Genomic DNA, 19313 nt, shown 5'->3' with positions numbered 1-19313 from the left:
ATGGTCTAGATAGAGAGAAAAAGCGGGTATACAAACAACAACCCACAATGCTCGAAAACTGTAAAATCCTCACGCCTGAATTTCATCTCTGATGGATGTTAAACCATGAGAAGGATTCAATTGACATTGGGCTTGAGGCATTTGTTGCTTCTCAATATTACATGGCCTTTGGATGGGCTGAACCTGGCTCTTTGTCCGCATTTATGCTCCATGCTGATGTTGCTGTCACTGGGTTCACAGAGAATGGCATGCCTTTTGCCGAAGACTACTTCATTACCAAGTACAGTGAGTGCTTGCTAAATTAGGACGGAACGGTCCAAGGTGTTTGTTCTGACACGATCTACGAGAGTTCTGATCCTGTCGCAGTGAATAACACTAGGTTGGTGTATGGTCATAGGCGGGATGGTGTGTCCTTTATCTGTTATCAGCGGCCTCTCGAATCCATCGACAAGAAGTACGACTTCCCTGTGAATAAAACTGATAACATGACTGTGATATGGGCTTTAGGGTTAATAAGGCCACCTGACATACTTCGTCCTTATTACCTTCCGCCAAACCATGGAGGTCCGCGTCTTGTGACTTACGGGCATCTGAGTCTTAATGTCTCAGAGGGTGTAAATGAATGCTTAGGGCCATTAGAGGCGAAAGACAAGGAAGACAAAGATCTTATTTTTGCTGATGGAAAGACGCCTCTGGTTGTTGCCGCGGAACCAGCATTGCACTATCCAAATCCTCCGAACCCTTCAAAAGTTCTTTACATTAACAAGAAAGAGGCTCCAGTGCTGAGAGTTGAAAGAGGCGTGCCGGTGAAGTTCTCAATTCAAGCTGGACATGATGTTGCACTTTACTTCTGACCCAATTGGTGGAAATGCAACTACTTGAAATATGTCAGAGATTATCTATGCAAGTGGACCACAAGCTGAAGGAGTTCCTGCCAGTCTGATGGAATTGGTTTGGTTGCCTGATCGGAATACCGAATACTCCAGATCAAGTTTACTACCAATCATTCTACATGCAGAAAATGGGTTGGAAAGTTCAAGTGGTTGATGGAGGTCTTTTAGATAAGTACAACAACAGTGTTGTTCTGGATGATCAACAAGTTACATTCTTTTGGACATTGTTGGACGATTCAATATTAATTGCGGCTCGTGGTGAGAAAAAAAGTGGTTACCTTGCAATCAGCTTTGGTAGCGGCATGGTGAATAGCTTTGCTTATGTTGGTTAGGTGGACGATAGTGGCAAAGGTCATGTGAGTACATACTGGATAGACGGGAAGGATGCACTGAGCGTGCATCCGACGGCTGAGAATCTGACACATGTAAGATGCAGATCAGAAAATGGTATCATCACGTTTGAGTTTTCCCGTCCCTTGGCACCTTCGTGCAGTGGAAGGTTGGAATGTAAAAATATTATTGACCCGACAACTCCCCTTAGAGTTATTTGGGCCATGGGGGGCTCGGTGGTCAGAGGACCATCTAAGCGATAGAAATATGCATTCTGTTACGAGAAGTAGGCCTATTCGAGTGCTTCTTATGTGTGGTTCTGCAGAGGCAAAGCAAGATCTACGGCCAGTTCTATCTGTTCATGGGTTTATGATGTTTGTGGCATGGGGTATCCTTCTTCCTGGTGGAATATTAGCGGCGAGGTACTTAAAACATGTGAATGGTGATGGCTGGTACAAGTGTCATGTGTACTTACAGTATTCGGGAATAGCTATTGTCCTTCTTGGTGTTCTCTTCGCTGCTGCTGAGCTTAGGGGTTGTTATATCATCTCAGCACACGTCAAGTTTGGAGTAACTGCTATACTTTTGGCATGTATGCAGCCAGTTAATGCATCTTTATGGCCTAAAAAACCAGCTAATGGGGAGGATATTTCTTTGAGGAGGGTCCTTTGGGCGTATTTACATGTTATCATTGAGAGATGTGCCATAGTAGCTGGGATTGTAGCACTTATTAGTGGGATGAAACATTTAGGAGGTAGATATGGTGGTGAAAATGTGTAATGACCCTTTTCTGCTATCTAAATGACGGGCCTTTAACCCTCACCAAGCATGTTAACTACAAAAATGGAAGGCCACTCACATAGACATTTCATCAAACATTTCCGTTGCACCAATTTATAGGGACTGTTTTGCAATTCCAAGTCACTCAAGCCACCAAAAAAATGGCTTTATATAAAAGAATAGAGCTATGGCTCTCATAAGAGGGATGATTGGGAAATTCCTAATCACCAATTACAAAGAAGAGAATAGAAACATAACATGTGGTCTTGGGGAAGCTTGGCTCGAAGGAGAGGATGCTCTCTTCAATGGTTGTGGAATATGGGTGATCTCCAAGGGCACACTGTTGCAAGGAGGATGGAGGATGGAGGATAGATGGGGTACTCACTGCACCGTCCAATTAGAAAACCCACTGCCTTCTTAGCTGGTTGCTTCACTAGCATAGGAGATAAGTTCTTTGAATGTCTTGATTACATGCCCTTTGCTCCTTCACCATTTGTTACTTATAGCCTAATTACTCCTACCCCAAACCATATGGGTGTCTTTATCAATTCAGCACCTTTCTTTTGAGCACAACCAAGAGAGTGTTGCCCATGAATGGAAACACAGGGGGGGTGCCACTATCATTTCAGCACCATGAAGAGATTGCCCAAAGGGGCCCTTGCATAATCGTGTATTTCTTGGCCCAAACCCACCAAAAGTTCCACTCACCCGTACATGGGTGCCAATATCATTTAATCCCCCAGGCGGAAATAGTGCAAAATAGTACAAAATATGGCCACCTCTCATACCCTTTGGACTCTAGATGGCTCTCCGACCAATGCTCCAAAGACTCCCACTCCAATGGCCCCACAAGTGGACCATCTCCACCCGATCTAGCCCCACAAAGGATGCCAAAACACACAGAAAGCGGTCACACACGGCCCAATCCCTGCACTTCCATCCGATCCGTAATACTCGTTCAATGTTCCTAAAAAGGAACATTACAAAATGTCCAAGGGCTTAACTAGGCTTTAATAATTTGGTTTTTGGCTGGTGCATTAATAGTACTTACTTGGAGTACTGGGAAACAAAGCGAAGGAGAAGGGATAAGCTTGGGAAAAGGTAGTTGGGTATTGGGGAACAGTGAGGAAGATGACTCCATTGATCTTCTTCACCCTAACAGAACATTTAATGGACAGGAGTCGCATCCGTCTGAAAGAATGGAAGTTCAGGTTGAACCCCTGAGCAGATGGGCAAGTTTGTTTCAGTTATGGAAATCTTTGACTTGTAGAGGAGTTTTGAGCTATATTGGTCTGCTTGAAGGGATCCTTGCAATGCGATGATTGATTTTTACCATGGCATTTGTAGTGCAGGGTTGGAATTCATTTACCTCCAAACTGGTTCATTGTGATAACTGATAAGTAATTACCCTGTCACATTATTTGTATACAGATACATTTTTTGATATATTAAGGCTAAATTGTTTCGATGTGCATCTGAGATTGTGGGACTGCAGCCAGTCTTGAAATTTGGCTCAGCTCTTATCCAACAGTAGACAATTTCCTCTTAGAAGCAAGAGTCTTAAGTTCAGCAATATTGTTGTGGTTTATGTATGTCAGCTACCAGCCTATATTATAGTGTCATATTCAGGAAGACATTACCTACAGGTAAGCTTCATCCACACCTCTTAGAATATCTGACCATCTCAGTCATTGGATGTGTACCCGTCATTAATAAAATGTCATAATTCAAAACTAAATAATGCGGTTTAGACTCTAGCTCGAGAAGGGGTGGAGTGGCTTTTGCTTCCCGTAGGGGAGGAGGTGCTTCTTATCTATTTCTGTTATTGCCTGTTGTTTTCCTTTTTCCTGTTTGTATCTTTGTAAGCTTTTATTTCACCTCGTCCCCTTATTTGTTGTCTTCTCTTAACAAACTTTCCATTATCACTGAAAAAAGAAAAAAAGATGAATGACTTGGTGTAAAGCAGGATAATTTACCCCCGTTTTGACAATACATTTATTTTCGTTTTTTTAGCTTGGCTAATTCTCATACACAGACAGAATCAACTGATGAATGACAGTGATATACACTGCATTTTTGGGGTCCAGCAACTGACTTTTGATACAGTTGAAGAGTTAAATGCGAATCCATCAGTCCAGGCTGAATCACAATCCAGTGTTACAGGACCTGGTGGTCCAAACGACCATGTATATGACAAAGATTCATCCGTATTTCAGGAGTTATCCACCCATTCACAAAGGATGACTGTGGATGTGGAAATGGTGGAAGGAATAGTTGATTGTGAAGTGGCCTGTGATAAAAGCTTAGAGCAATCGGCAGCCGGGGGATCATTGTCTTGGATGATTGAGTGCTAATGAGATTATCTATTGATTCTTGTCGAGTTACATTACTTATCCTCTTTTTTCCTCCTTACCATACCCGGTATTTTATTGAGGGTACTGTTGATGATAGAAAACAGAAACTTGTTGCTTCAAGGCGTGATATCACTTTCCTTAAGACAAGATTCGCCCCCACTAGTAGTGTGCAAAGGGGATCCGCGAATTGCCTCCAAGATACAATGAAGCCTAGTAGGGAAGCCCTACTAATGTTTGATGACGCGTAGCACTAGCGGAATCAAACCCGAAATGCCCTTCCGAAATTTCAAGCCTTAGAAATCTCTAGATTCTGTTTCTGCAGAAAAACAGTATCTAGAACAGTAAACAAAAGAAAAACAGTATGTAGAAATACTTGGGGATTTTTGTAGGAGTGTAGAAGAGAGTGTGAAATCAGTCAGAATTGCCAATTCGATTTCTATCTGAAATGACTGAAGTTTGCACATTTTTATAGACCATCTGGTGTCTTTTCAGTGTGAAAAACACCTCTACAGGGCACCTTTCCAGAATGTTTGAAATCTGACCGTTAGATCGCACCCATTGATATTGAACGGTCCTGATCGATCCTAGATGTGACTGTTGGCTTGAGTAAAACCTCTCTCCAACCCAGTCATCGTTAGATCAACCATCTATGGTGTGGATCGCACCCCCTTGGCACATGACCGTTGGGGAAAGGGACACAACCCATTTGATCACACCCTTTGACCGTTGGAGTCATGGGTCCGTTGGGCCGACCGTTAGGCCCGAACCGAAGCCCAACCCAACTGAACCAGTGCAAAGTGCGCCTAAAAAAGCGCCAATAAAGCGCCACTATGCGCCCTATAGCCCATTGCCCACGCCGCGCGCGCGCGTGTGCGAACGGTGCGTTGCACCGTCCCGCGGGTCCAACCATGGGTTCAACCCAATGTGCAATCAACAAGAGTTAGAAAAGGTAGTGCTTTATAAGCCCTTCTCTTTCTTTTCTCTCATCCGATGTGGAACTATCTTTTTCAACTACACTTCTACATCCTTTTGTAAAAGCAAATATTTCCAAGAAAACATTTTCTTTTTCCCAAACGCTTTTGATAAAACATTTTCCAAAACACTAAAACATGTAATATACCTGATTTTGAAAATGCAAAATCACTAACAATCCCCCACCATTTTCAAAATCAAAGAAAATTTTCTCATCAGGCTTGGAAATCTTATGCATAGATGAAGGTATCTCTCGATTTGAACCTTCACTTAGTGAGGACATATCAAAGTTAACCAGAATTGCATAGTAGACGTATCTTTGAACTAGCTATTTTATTTGGTTAACCGGATACGTCTCACACACAAGATTTCACCTCTTTGGGCAATTTCTAAAACCGACACATGTACTGGCCTTGTGTCTATATCTTGGTTTCATGAGCGCTCTAGAGACTAGCCAGGTCTCATAGGAAGCGGCACCACTTCCACACTCACATAGGTAGGCTTATCAAGAGTGCCCCTGTAACTAAAACACTCCAACACTATGTTATAAGCCTATTAAGAGTTTAAATACTCAGCCTTCTCCTTTTAAACATTACAGGTACCAAGCACTTTACCTTGGGATGGCAAATAATAAGATTATAGTGCTTGCAATCACTCCATATGATGTACTTGGACTCATTGAACTCAAGACTTGATGTTTATTCAAGTGTTGAGTTGATGTTCCATCATTGGTGACTATTGGTTAATGGCTTTAACCCCATCCCTAATGATGTTTTACACACCAGATCTCTTGCAAGAGCTTTAGTGAATGGATCGGCCAAGTTTTGGCTCGATCTCACAAAATCAATAGTTACTACTCCATTAGTAAGTAACTCTCTTATAGCACTATGCCTAAGTCCTATATGTCTGGACTTACCATTATAAACATGATTATATGCCCTTGATAGTGTGGCCTGACTATCACAATGGACATAAATCGATGGCATTGGTTTAGACCATAACGGAATTTCCAATAACAAATTCCGAAGCCATTCCGCCTCTTTACAGCATGCTGCCAGAGCTATAAACTCTGCTTCCATAGTTGAAGTTGTTATGCATGTCTGTTTCTTAGAGGCCCAGGAGACTGCTCCCCCACCAAGGGTGAAAATCCACCCACTGGTTGATAAATGGTCTATACGCTCAGTTATCCAACTAGCATCAGAGTATCCTTCTATTACAGTTGGATACCCACTATAACATAAACCATAGTCTATAGTTTTCTTTAAATATTTTAAAACTCTATAGACTGCATTCCAATGAGAAAAACTAGGATTACTGGTAAACCTACTAAGTTTACCTACAGCATATGCTATGTCTGGCCTAGTACAAGTCATAGCATACATAAGACTACCAATTACACTAGCATACCCTAGTTGAGAGATAGTCCTACCAGTATTAAGATACAATTTTATATTTGGGTCAAAAGGTGTTGAAATGGGTGAACATTCAAAATGGTTAAACTTTTTGAGAACTTTCTCAATATAATGTGATTGTGTTAGAATAAGACCATTATCCTGTCTTATGATTCTAATACCCAAAATCACATCAGCTTCACCCATATCTTTCATATCAAAGTTTTGAGAAAGATATGATTTAGTACATTGAATGCTTTCAATATCGGTACTAAAAATTAACATGTCATCAACATATAAACAAATAACAACACATTTGCCACCCTTGAATTTACTGTATATACATTTATCTGATTCATGTATCTTATAACCATTTGACACTAAGACTTTATCAAATCTTTCATGCCATTGTTTAGGGGCTTGCTTAAGCCCATACAAAGATTTGATAAGCTTACATACTTTATGCTCTTGGCCTGGCAGAATAAATCCCTCAGGTTGTTCCATATACACTTCTTCATCAAGTTCACCATTTAAGAATGCGGTTTTAACATCCATCTGGTGAATGTGAAGTTTGTATATGGAAGCAAGGGCAATCAACACTCTAATGGTAGAAATCCTAGCAACAGGTGCATATGTGTCAAAGTAATCAATACCGGGTTTTTGAGTAAACCCTTTGGCAACTAACCTTGCCTTAAACTTTTCTATGGTCCCATCTACTTTGATCTTCTTCTTGAAGATCCATTTACATCCTATAGGTTTAGACCCAGGTGGTAGATCAACCAAAATCCAAGTTTTATTACCCATGATAGAATCCATTTCGTCATTAATTGCTTCTTTCCAAAAAGCAGCATCTTGTGACTTTATGGCTTCTCCATAGGTTTGAGGGTCACTTTCTATGCTAAAGTTTAACAAGATAGAACCTTGGAGTTTTTCCCTTGTCCCTTCTACCAGGTAGGTTACAAAGTCAGGGCCAAAACTCCTATCCCTTCTATCTCTTGAACTTCTTCTTATTTTACTAGGTTGTACACTAGGTTCACCAACTTCTGTTTGTGATTCTAGATGATGATCTACAGAAGTTGTAGGTTCAATTTCTTTAGGAATTGAAGTGAACCTATTTTCATAGAAAAATGCATCTCTAGATTCAATTATGGTATTGACATCTATAAAATCATTGGGTTCTATAACTAAGAACCTATAGGCCTTACTGTGACTAGCATATCCCAAAAAGATACACTCAATACCCCTTTCACCTAATTTTCTTAACTTAGGTTTAGGGACTTTAACTATAGATCTACAACCCCAAACTTTAAGGTAACTTAAGTTTGGTTTCCTTTTCTTTCACAATTCATAAGGGGTTATATCAGATTTCTTACTTGGTACCCTATTCAAAATGTGACAAGCTGTAAGTAAGGCTTCACCCCAAAAACTTTTATTTAAACCAGAATTAACAAGCATAGCATTAATCATTTCAGTAAGTGTCCTATTCTTCCTTTCTGCTACACCATTTTGTTGTGGTGTATAAGGGGCAGAAGATTCATGGACTATGCCTACTGATTCACAGAAATGAGGAAAGTGATATTCACCACCTCTATCTGATCTGAGACATTTAATGCTTGTTATACATTGGTTTTCTACTTCAGTTTTATAAATCTTAAATTTTTCTAAAACCTCATCTTTATGACTAAGTAGATAAACATAACAGTACCTAGAATAATCATCAATAAATGTAACAAAGTACTTTTTACCTCCCTTTGTGGGAACACTATGTATGTCACATACATCACTATGAATTAAATCTAACAAGTTAGAAGTTCTATCTACTTTAGGAAATGACTTAGTGATTATCTTGGTTTGCATGTATGTTTTACATCTATCTACTAAGTCATTTTCATATTTAGGAATTAAGGTTAACTTAACCATATCATTCATTTTCCTAGTATTTACATGTCCTAAACGATTATGCCATAAAGATAAAGAAGAATCCAAAACATAAGCAAAGACATTCACTTTATTGATATTAAGTTTGAACATCCCTTCATACATATATCCCTTCCCAACAAAAGTACCCCCTTAGAAAGAATGAACTTGTCAGATTCAAATACAAGTTTGAAGCCATTCTTGTTGAGAATGCTTCCAGACACTAAGTTCTTTCTAACTTCTGGTACATGGTAGACACCGGTTAGAGTGAGTCGCTTGCCGGATGTGAACTCAAGTTCCACCTTGCCCTTCCCTTTGACTTCTGCTGTCGACGAATTTCCCATGTATAACACGCTTCCATCTTCAACTGTTTCATAAGTTGAAAACAGGTTCCTGTCTTTATGTGGACCCCGATCGTGAGGACGGGCGTGAGGGGACGGGCCCCCGCGCGAGTCTCTCTAGATCGTCCACGTGAAGGAGAGCCCCACCAAGGAACTCTCGAAAGAGTGCCCCTCACAGCATGAGCGGCGATGTAAAGTGAGATACCTCTCGATTCGGGGACTAGCCCAGATTCGAGGCGTATCTTAAACAAAGAAGAGTCGCCATCCAAGGAAGTGGGCCCTGGATCCCATGCTGTGCTCTGTTGCAACGGATAACCAGAGATATAAAATAGGGTTCGTGCCTGATGACGAATGGGGAAGGGATTAGGCGCCCCCAATTCGCCCAAGTGCTAGCACCTGGTCTCTTATGCCATTTATTATTAATTTTGAAGAGTTTTGGGCGAAAATCATGCGAAATGAGAACGAATATCTTCGAGATAACGTCTAGCTAATCATGCATGTCTCGGAGATGAATAAGAAGCACACACAAAAGAAATGAAAGATATGTCGCCTAAGAATAGCTAGGTTATGAGTGCCATGCCTAATTGGTGTCTAAGTTCTGGTGGACAAGCACATGCATGCTACAGCTAAAGGTATAGGATCTGTACATAAAAATAAGAAAACACAGCAAAACACGCAACACAACACGACTCGACACACGACCCGACACGACAAACCCTAGACTCTAATGCAATACTTGACTCGGACCAGGATGGCCATCCATCCTAGCTGCACTACGTATCCCGGCCTCGGGAAGAATCAGAGCCAACGTAGTTCGGTGCCCTATTCTAAACTACGATGCCTAAAACTCTAGGACCGCTATCCTAGACTCGATCCACTAGACTCGACTGATGTTTAAAGCTTTTTGTGCGATTGCTTAAATTCAAGTGGATTGTAATTTTTAGGACTCTATATGCCCTAACTAATGCAAGTTGATTAGCCTTAAGCTAATGCAGGTGGGCCCTATATCCTATGTGTATCTAGGCTGTGCAACATAAAGAAAACCATGGGCTGACTATATGCTTCCTAGTCTAGCCATCGGTTCGACTAAGTGTCTGACCGATCGACTCGCGGCCTCCTAACTCTAGGGACACTCACACGACAGGACACACCATATCAATACAAATCAGGACCGACTCCTAACTCTAAAACACCCTAAATATCTAGGACAGACTCCTAACTCTAGGGGAAGATCTTTTTGAAAAGGTTTTGAAGTTTTTTGTATTTTGAGAATATTTGAAATGTTTATTTTTAAAGGTTTGGCTGGACCTGGGATGTGGATCCCAAGCTGCACTACGTACCCTGTTGAAAGGGATCAAGCCAACGTAGTTCGGACAGAATTCCTAACTACTCTGCACATGACTCAAGATTTTTTGAGATTTTTGATTTTTCAGATGTTTTTGAATTTTTAAGTGTTTTTGAAATGTTTTTGTTGTTTTCAAGTATTTTTGAAATGTTTTTGTTGTTTTCAAGTATTTTTGAAATGTTTTTGTTGTTTTCAAGTATTTTTGAAATGTTTTTGTTGTTTTCAAGTATTTTTGAAATGTTTTTGTTGTTTTTTTGACACCAGAGAATAAAATCCTATCATCATAAGGGTAGGGAGACTTCTGGAATCCCGCAAAGGTTGGACATCATCCTATACTTTGCGGGGGAACGAACAGGAAAATAACTCGGCAAGGGTTGGACAGCATCCTATACCTTGCCGGAGCGGGTAAAGATCACGACTTGATGAGAGGATGGACAGAATCCTAACCCCTATGATGATAGGAAAAATTCCTGGACTGACTGAAGGACTGACTCTCAAACTGGAAATTCTAAAAAATATATGCTAATGAGACAAGGCATGTCTCTTAAAGAGATGGAGGACAAATAAGGGTGTTAACACCATTTGCAAGAGGGTTGCACATACCAAAATGAAATGGGTTGCCATTATTAAAGTGAAGAGGGCTGTACAAACCAAAATGAAATGGGTTGCCATTATTAAAGTGAAGAGGACTGACAATATCAAGATGAGGGGGCTGACATATATAGAGTCGGTATGCTTGTGTGGGACCCGCTGTGGGACCCGCTGAGACCCGCCGCTGTGGGACCCGCTGATGTGGGACCCGCTGTGGGACCCACTGGGACCCGCTGTTGTGGGACCCGTTGTGGGACCCACTGTGGGACCCGTTATGGGACCCGCTGGGACCCGCTGTTGTGGGACCCGCTGTGGGACCCGCCGATGTGGGACCCGATGTGGGACCCGCTGTGGGACCTACTGATGTGGGACCCGCTGTGGGACCCGCTGCTGTGGGACCCGCTGGGACTGCTGTTGTGGGACCGGTTGTGGGACCCGCTGATGTGGGACCCACTGCTGTGGGACCCGTTGATGTGGGACCACTGCTGTGGGACCCGCTGTGGGACCCGCTGTGGGACCCACTGTTGTGGGACCCGTTGTGGGACCCGCTGATGTGGGACCCGCTGATGTGGGACCCGCTGGGCCCTGCTGTTATGGGACCCGCTGCGGACCCGCTGTTGTGGGACCCGCTGCGGGACCCACTGATGTGGGACCCGCTGTGGGACCCGTGTAGTGCAAAGAATGAATAATTCTAAAATAAAAACTGAACTTACGCCAGCTATAGGAGGAACAAGAGATCCAGGAAGGTGTTGACAGAGTCGTGCTTGTGTGGGGCCCGCTGATGTGGGACCCGCTGATGTGGGACCCGCTGGAGGTGGGGCCCGCTGGAGGTGGGGTGGAGGAGATGTGGATGCCGGTGGAGCTCCAGTGGTTGGTTGGGAGGATGCCGGAGAAGGTGGTGGTGATCGGTGGATGGCCGGTCGGAGATGGGTTTGGCCTCGCCGGATTCCGGCTGGATTGCCGGAGGAGAAGACTCTCTCTCTCTCTCTCTCTCCCTCTCTCTCTCTACAGATCTCTCCTCTCTCTCTCTCTCTCTCTCTCCCCTTTGCAGATCTCCCTCTCTCTCCCTCTCCCCTCTGGTTTTTCCTTTTTTTCTTTTTCTCTGGTTCCTCCTTTTTTTTTTTTTTTTGTTTCTCCTTCTTTTCTTTTTTTTGGTTTTTTTCTTTCTGGTTTTTTTCTTCTCCAGTTCCCTCCCCTGGATTTTTCTCTCCTCTGGTCTTTTCTCTCTGCGAGAGAGAAGAAGACTGGGGAGGCTCTCATGACTCATCATGAGAGAGGATGATGGGTTTTTTTTTTGTCCCCCTCTTGTCCCCCCCCCATTTCCCATTTTTTTGCAAAATAATAAATAAAAAAAAATAAAAAATAATTTTCAAATGGCATTGGATGCCATGCGAAAACCAAAACCACTCATTACGCCCACTTTAAAAACGAAGAAAATGATGACCGTCCTTATTCTCTCTTTGACCACATAAGCGGGTCCCACAACAGCGGGCCCCACACAAGCGGGTCCCACATCAGCGGGCCCCACATCAGCAGGTCACACACAAACGGGCCCCACAAAAGCGGGCCCCACAAAAGCGGGTCCCACACAGGCGGGTCCCACACAAACGGGTCCCACACAAGCGGGCCCCACATTCTCTTTTGCTCGGATTAATTTCATTCATTTTCCGTCTGACCTCGGGATTTTATTCGAATATGCGGGTTTAGGGCCTTGTCAAAATGGGGTGTCTACAGATGCCCCTCTTTGGCAGAGTGTGCTTGTCGCGCGAATGTCAAAGCTGAACAGACAACACATTTTGACTGGCCCAAAATTTATTTTACAAAGATTGAACTCGTGGAGGGAACAGATGTCTCAGGGGTCTCACTCGAATTGGAGGGAAGGGATGCCTCAGGGGTTTTGAATGAAAAGGATTTTGATTATTGGCTTGATGCTCTCAAAGATGCTCTCAGAGAGACTTTCGTTTTAAAATTTCACATTCAACATGACTTAATATTAATTTGGTGAAATGCTGGACACATAACTCAGCATTCAAAACATATTGGTGAGATAGCCTCCCACCAGAGAAATAACTCGAGTAACACATCGGTCACACTCGAGTAACACATCGGTCACACAGGTATTCCTGACTCCGCACTTGGGTGACGGCACACTGTGGAACGACGGACCATGACTTGACAACAAAATAACTAGAGAGAGTTGTTGTCCAGCTTTTCACCAAATTAGACAAGGAAGAACAACAGTTGAATGAAAATTTTGATCAGGGGTCCATGGTAATAAGCCATGAAGAGCCTTGCAGAAAACGAGGGTCCACGGTGGTGAACCGTGAAGAGCCAAGCAAACGGGAATCGAGGGTCCATGGTAGTAAGCCACGAAGAGCCTCGCGGAACGAAATTTATTTATATTTTTTTATTTTTAGGAAACTAGAAATCGAGGGTCCACGGCAACAAACCGCGAAGAGCCAAGCCATAATCCGGGGTCCGTGGTAATAAGCCACGAAGAACCTTGCAAGAAAGATATTGAGTGATTAATGGATTAGAAAAACTGAGAATCAAGGGTTCATAGCCATAAGCTATGAAGAGCCAAGAAGTAATCGAGGGTCCACGGTGACCAGCCGTGAAGAGCCACGCAATGAATCTAGGGTCCATGGCAAGAAACCATGAAGAGCCCAGCAGAAAGGAATTTAGGGTCCACGGCAATACTCCGTGAAGAGCCAAACATTGAATTTGGGGTCCATGACAATAAGCCATGAAGAGCCCAACATGCAGAAACAAATGATATGTAAAAGATATGAATGGAATGACTATGAATAGTGGGTCCATGATATTTCTGGAAGGACATATCACGAAGAGCCAATCGGGGAGCATGGGTCCATAGTATACCTGAATGGTAGACCATGAAGAGCCAAGAAGTAATCGAGGGTCCACGGCAACAAACCGTGAAGAGCCACGCAATGAATCTAAGGTCCATGGCAAGAAACCATGAAGAGCCCAGCAGAAAGGAATCAAGGGTCCACGGCAATACTCCGTGAAGAGCCAAACATTGAATTTGGGGTCCATGACAATAAGCCATGAAGAGCCCAACATGCAGAAACAAATGACATGTAAAAGATATGAATGGAATGACTATGAATAGTGGGTCCATGATATTTCTGGAAGGACATATCACGAAGAGCCAATCGGGGAGCATGGGTCCGTAGTATACCTGAATGGTAGACCATGAAGAGCCAAGAAGTAATCGAGGGTCCACGGCAACAAACCGTGAAGAGCCACGCAATGAATCTAAGGTCCATGGCAAGAAACCATGAAGAGCCCAGCAGAAAGGAATCAAGGGTCCACGGCAATACTCCGTGAAGAGCCAAACATTGAATTTGGGGTCCATGACAATAAGCCATGAAGAGCCCAACATGCAGAAACAAATGACATGTAAAAGATATGAATGGAATGACTATGAATAGTGGGTCCATGATATTTCTGGAAGGACATATCACGAAGAGCCAATCGGGGAGCATGGGTCCGTAGTATACCTGAATGGTAGACCATGAAGAGCCAAGAAGTAATCGAGGGTCCACGGCAACAAACCGTGAAGAGCCACGCAATGAATCTAAGGTCCATGGCAAGAAACCATGAAGAGCCCAGCAGAAAGGAATCAAGGGTCCACGGCAATACTCCGTGAAGAGCCAAACATTGAATTTGGGGTCCATGACAATAAGCCATGAAGAGCCCAACATGCAGAAACAAATGACATGTAAAAGATATGAATGGAATGACTATGAATAGTGGGTCCATGATATTTCTGGAAGGACATATCACGAAGAGCCAATCGGGGAGCATGGGTCCGTAGTATACCTGAATGGTAGACCATGAAGAGCCAAGAAGTAATCGAGGGTCCACGGCAACAAACCGTGAAGAGCCACGCAATGAATCTAAGGTCCATGGCAAGAAACCATGAAGAGCCCAGCAGAAAGGAATCAAGGGTCCACGGCAATACTCCGTGAAGAGCCAAACATTGAATTTGGGGTCCATGACAATAAGCCATGAAGAGCCCAACATGCAGAAACAAATGACATGTAAAAGATATGAATGGAATGACTATGAATAGTGGGTCCATGATATTTCTGGAAGGACATATCACGAAGAGCCAATCGGGGAGCATGGGTCCGTAGTATACCTGAATGGTAGACCATGAAGAGCCAAGAAGTAATCGAGGGTCCACGGCAACAAACCGTGAAGAGCCACACAATGAATCTAAGGTCCATGGCAATAAGCCACGAAGAGCCTATAATGAAATTTGGGGTCCATGACAATAAGCCACGAAGAGCCCAACAAGAATAACAAGTAATGGAGATGAATGAAATGAGCATGGAGAGCGGGTCCATGATATATCCTAAAGGACAGATCACGAAGAGCCATTCAGGGAGCAAGGGTCCATGATGTGCCTGCCTGACAAACCACGAAGAGCCTTGGAAGGACAGTGATATTGCTGAGAATTGATTGATTTCGAATGATGATTTTTTTTTTTTTAGACTGATTGCCTCTTGCCGAGGAAATTGGGAGTATGAGTTCCTTGCTGAGAATTGGACTCAGATAACTTGCAGGGATTTGGATATTGACCATTTTTTCTGATTTTGCCGGGGATTGAAGGCTGCGCGAGCAAATTCTAGACTCCGCTTGGGAAACTGATTTTCTTAGAGAATTGACTCTTCTGAAGAGAGGACTCAACTGAGGAGTTTAGAGGTTAGGCTTGAGATGTGCTTGTACCCCTCTTATCCTTACTTGCTTGAGACATTGTTACTGATTGCCTTTGTGCGCTTGACATCTTTTATGACGCAAGTCATAAAAGATGCCCCTAGTATATTGTGTTTCCATGACAGGAGTTTTAAGAAGGCAAGACAATGATGGTTGAAGAAAAGATGTTTCGTTTCATGAAGGCTTGAGGATGCAAAGTTTTTTTTTTTTTTTTTGTATGGAGAGAATAGGACAATAACCATGATGGCTGAGTCTGAAAATCCCTTCTTTCGCATTGCTCACTTTTGGAGGCTTAAGGTCTCTGGTAGGTTTGAACAAGATGTCTCCCGCCCCTTCTGATACCTAAACCAGGATTTACTCTGAATTTTCTTCGCATTTTGGATGACACGCTCCCATTCTTCCAGCATCTGACAGTTTGGACTTCGCAAGGAGAGGGAACACAAATATGAAGGAGGAACAGATTTCCAAGGACTCAATCAAAGAAGATTCTCATTGTTCCAAGGACTCGACTCGCTTTTGACTCACTCTTGGATCTGATGTGTCATTTTTTAAGGGTATGGCTTAGCCACTCTTAGAGTATTTCGAAGACCGTGTCAAGATGCACAACTCTCCTTTTTCGGTGTTTATGTCATGGTTATTATCCCTTTTGGATTGCTCGGTTTCGATGCCCTCAGTTTAGAGGAATGTTAAAGTAAGCTTGCTGGCACTACTTGGACTCCGAGATTTTACCCTGGTTGAAGACTGTTTCTCCACCTCAATGATTCACTTTTTGCTGGAAGTCATTGCCATTGACCAGATTGCCTTTTCAGGTTTTCAATCTGACGGACCGCTTGCCCTAACTTTTGCCTGGTTCGCCCTTTCGGGTTTTCAATCCAGCGGGCTCGATACCCTAACTTTTGCCTAAGCTGACTTTTCAGTTGTCAACTTAGCGGGTGAATGACCCTAAATTTTGCCTAGACCGCCCTCCCGGGTTTTCAGCCTAGCGGGTCTTCAGATTCCATCGTTTTTTGTTCTTGACTTTGAACCTCTGCTTGTTCACCAGAAGGACTTTCTAAGTGGGCTGGGGTTCAAAACGGTTGGATATTTCTTTTGGATTTCAAAGTTTCGACTAGACTTGGATTGGCCAGGTTGCCTAAGTACCCCAACAATGGAGGATCAGGTTCGAGTGGTTCGCTGAGGTTTGGAACAGAATGATTTGGCTTTTAAGCTCAAAGGTTGAAAGGGAATAATTTGACTTTTATCCCAAAGGTTGAAAGGGAATAATTTGACTTTTATCCCAAAGGTTGAAAGGGAATAATTTGACTTTTATCCCAAAGGTTGAAAGGGAATAATTTGATTTTTATCCCAAAGGTTGAAAGGGAATAATTTAACTTTTATCCCAAAGGTTGAAAGGGAATAATTTGATTTTTTATCCCAAAGGTTGAAAGGGAATAATTTGATTTTTTATCCCAAAGGTTGACCGAACCTGAATTGATCAGGTTGCCTACGTACCCCCGAAGAGTTGGGGATCAGGTCAGACGTAGTTCGGGCCGAAATGCCCCTAATTTGCGGGTGTTTGAAAAGAATGTTTGATTTTGTTGAGGCTCGAATGTGTTCGCAAAAGGATTTTTTTTTGAACTTGGGATTTTTGGCGTTTAAGGCTCAGGCGTCCAAGGATGGCCTTCTGATGTTTTGGCATACAAGCTTCTTGAATGGCTAAGGTTCAATGGCTTTGAACTTTTTTCCTTTCTCTTTTTTTTTTGAGGAGTCTGGCGGCATTTCCTGGCAAGACTTCATCTGCACTGTGCAAGCTAGACTGATTGAATTCCCACTTTTTCTTTGGGATCTCGCACTGATATTCGGGATTCTACGGCTCTGGGTCTTCTATGAATGCTGAAGATGATTTTGAAATTTTCAATCCATTTATCGACTCTGCTTCCTGCGATTCTGACGTTCTTGAGGAGTTGACGTGGGGCATGCTCCCTTCTCCTTTCTTCTCTGGATTCTATCTTATTTTTCTTTGTTCATTCTGATTTTTATTTTTTTGCTTGGATGTGGGGAATGCCCCTACGCCTGGAATGCTTTAACTTGAAATTCCATCGCAATGTATAGCCCAAGTATTCTTTTTGGGGTTCATGCTCTATGCTCATGACTTTGTTGTCTGAAAGTCTTCTCTCAATTTTTCATTCACTGCATTTGATGTTTGGTATTCTTTATTTGAATTTTTTTTGCTTTTTTGACCTGTCTGAAGCCGAGGGTGACTCACATTGAACGATGCCAAGGCACGCTTCTGGTTTATCCTCATAGGACCAAGCAACACTTCTTTGAACCCTCTAAATAGGTTTATCGATTCTTTGCGCTCTTCGGGAGATTTTGCCAATCCTTACTTCCCGAGTTTCGGATTTCGATACCACTATCCACGGTATCGATTTCATCTGCAAGTGGCTTTGCTCGACGCTCTTCCTCTCGTTTGATTATCTTTCAAATCACGAGGAGAATTTCATCGGCATCCTCGTCCGAGGAGGGTGTCTTTAGTTATTTTAAACATTAGATCCAAGAGTGAATCATAAAACATTGAAGATATTGAAATCAAACTTTATTGAATTGAAAACTTTCAAGTACATCAATAGTTCTCAACACGCCTCAGTGGGCTCTTCATCAGACTTGACAGAAAATAAAACACCGACTCTAAATGAAAAAGACTGACAAACAGGACACCCCCTTCTTTTTTTTTCTTTTTTTTTTGACATTGACACTATGACTCACCAACCTTCAACACAAGAGTTGGTATACACTCGATAGAAGTTAAATCTTGAAACATGACATTTGGAACACCTCACTTGAAACACGACACTTGGACGCGGACAAGGACTAGGCACTGAAGTTCAGAAGTACACGTCTTTCTCCATGATGTTGTCGGCTAGTGGTTTCGGTCCTGGTATAGGAATCTCGGAAGAGGTGGTCCCATGTAGTTCTGTCGACCTGGCCCAAACTGCCCCTGAAAACCTGCTGGTGGCATCATGCTCTCTGCCCTGACATTCTTCGGAGGCTCACATTCTGACATTTTTTCTTTCCCTTTTGATGCATCCCTCTGCTTTGATGCAGCATAAACAGAGGTGGTGGAACCGTTGAAGGGTTGAATAGGTCTAACCGGTGCATAATTCATGAAAGCACAGAGTTCAGGAAGAAGGGAAGAGTCTTCATCTATCTCGTCCTGAATTTTGTGTTTCAATGCCAGGCACTTTTCTGTTGTATGACCAATACCTCTATGGTACTCGCAATACTGATCTCTTCTCCAGTGCTTGGGGAGTGGGTTAGGAATAAGCTTCGGATCTAAAAGTGTCAAACGACCTTCGCTGACCCATTTCTTCATGATAACTTCCTGAGAACATGGTAGCTGAGCACATTCCCTCCTCAGTCTCTGACCCATCCTCTCTTCCACTGCTATGATTGGCTTCTTAAAAGGTTGACGATAGGGTTCAACATTCTGAACTTCACTGGGAACAAATACAGGCTTCGTCCCACTATGCAAATCAACATATCTGTCAAGAATTAAACTCTGAACTGATGTTTCTTCTGTCATAGTACCCATATCGGCAAACTGCTTAGGAGCTGAATCACATCCGGTAGACAGATATCGTATCTGAGTTTTCATCTCCTTCACTTCTTCAGTT

General features: G+C 42.9%; 1 pseudogene; it reads left to right on the top strand.

Annotated features, from left to right (window-relative positions):
• Positions 1-95: 95 nt before the first annotated feature.
• LOC143878166 (cytochrome b561, DM13 and DOMON domain-containing protein At5g54830-like) lies at positions 96-2385 on the top strand (annotated as a pseudogene).
• Positions 2386-19313: the final 16928 nt, after the last annotated feature.

This window comes from Tasmannia lanceolata, unplaced genomic scaffold, assembly GCF_043159265.1.
Source record: "Tasmannia lanceolata isolate RefF3 unplaced genomic scaffold, GAP_Taslan_0.1 ptg000006l, whole genome shotgun sequence".
Lineage (NCBI taxonomy): Eukaryota > Viridiplantae > Streptophyta > Magnoliopsida > Canellales > Winteraceae > Tasmannia > Tasmannia lanceolata.
This window is presented reverse-complemented; position numbering and strand designations above follow the sequence as displayed.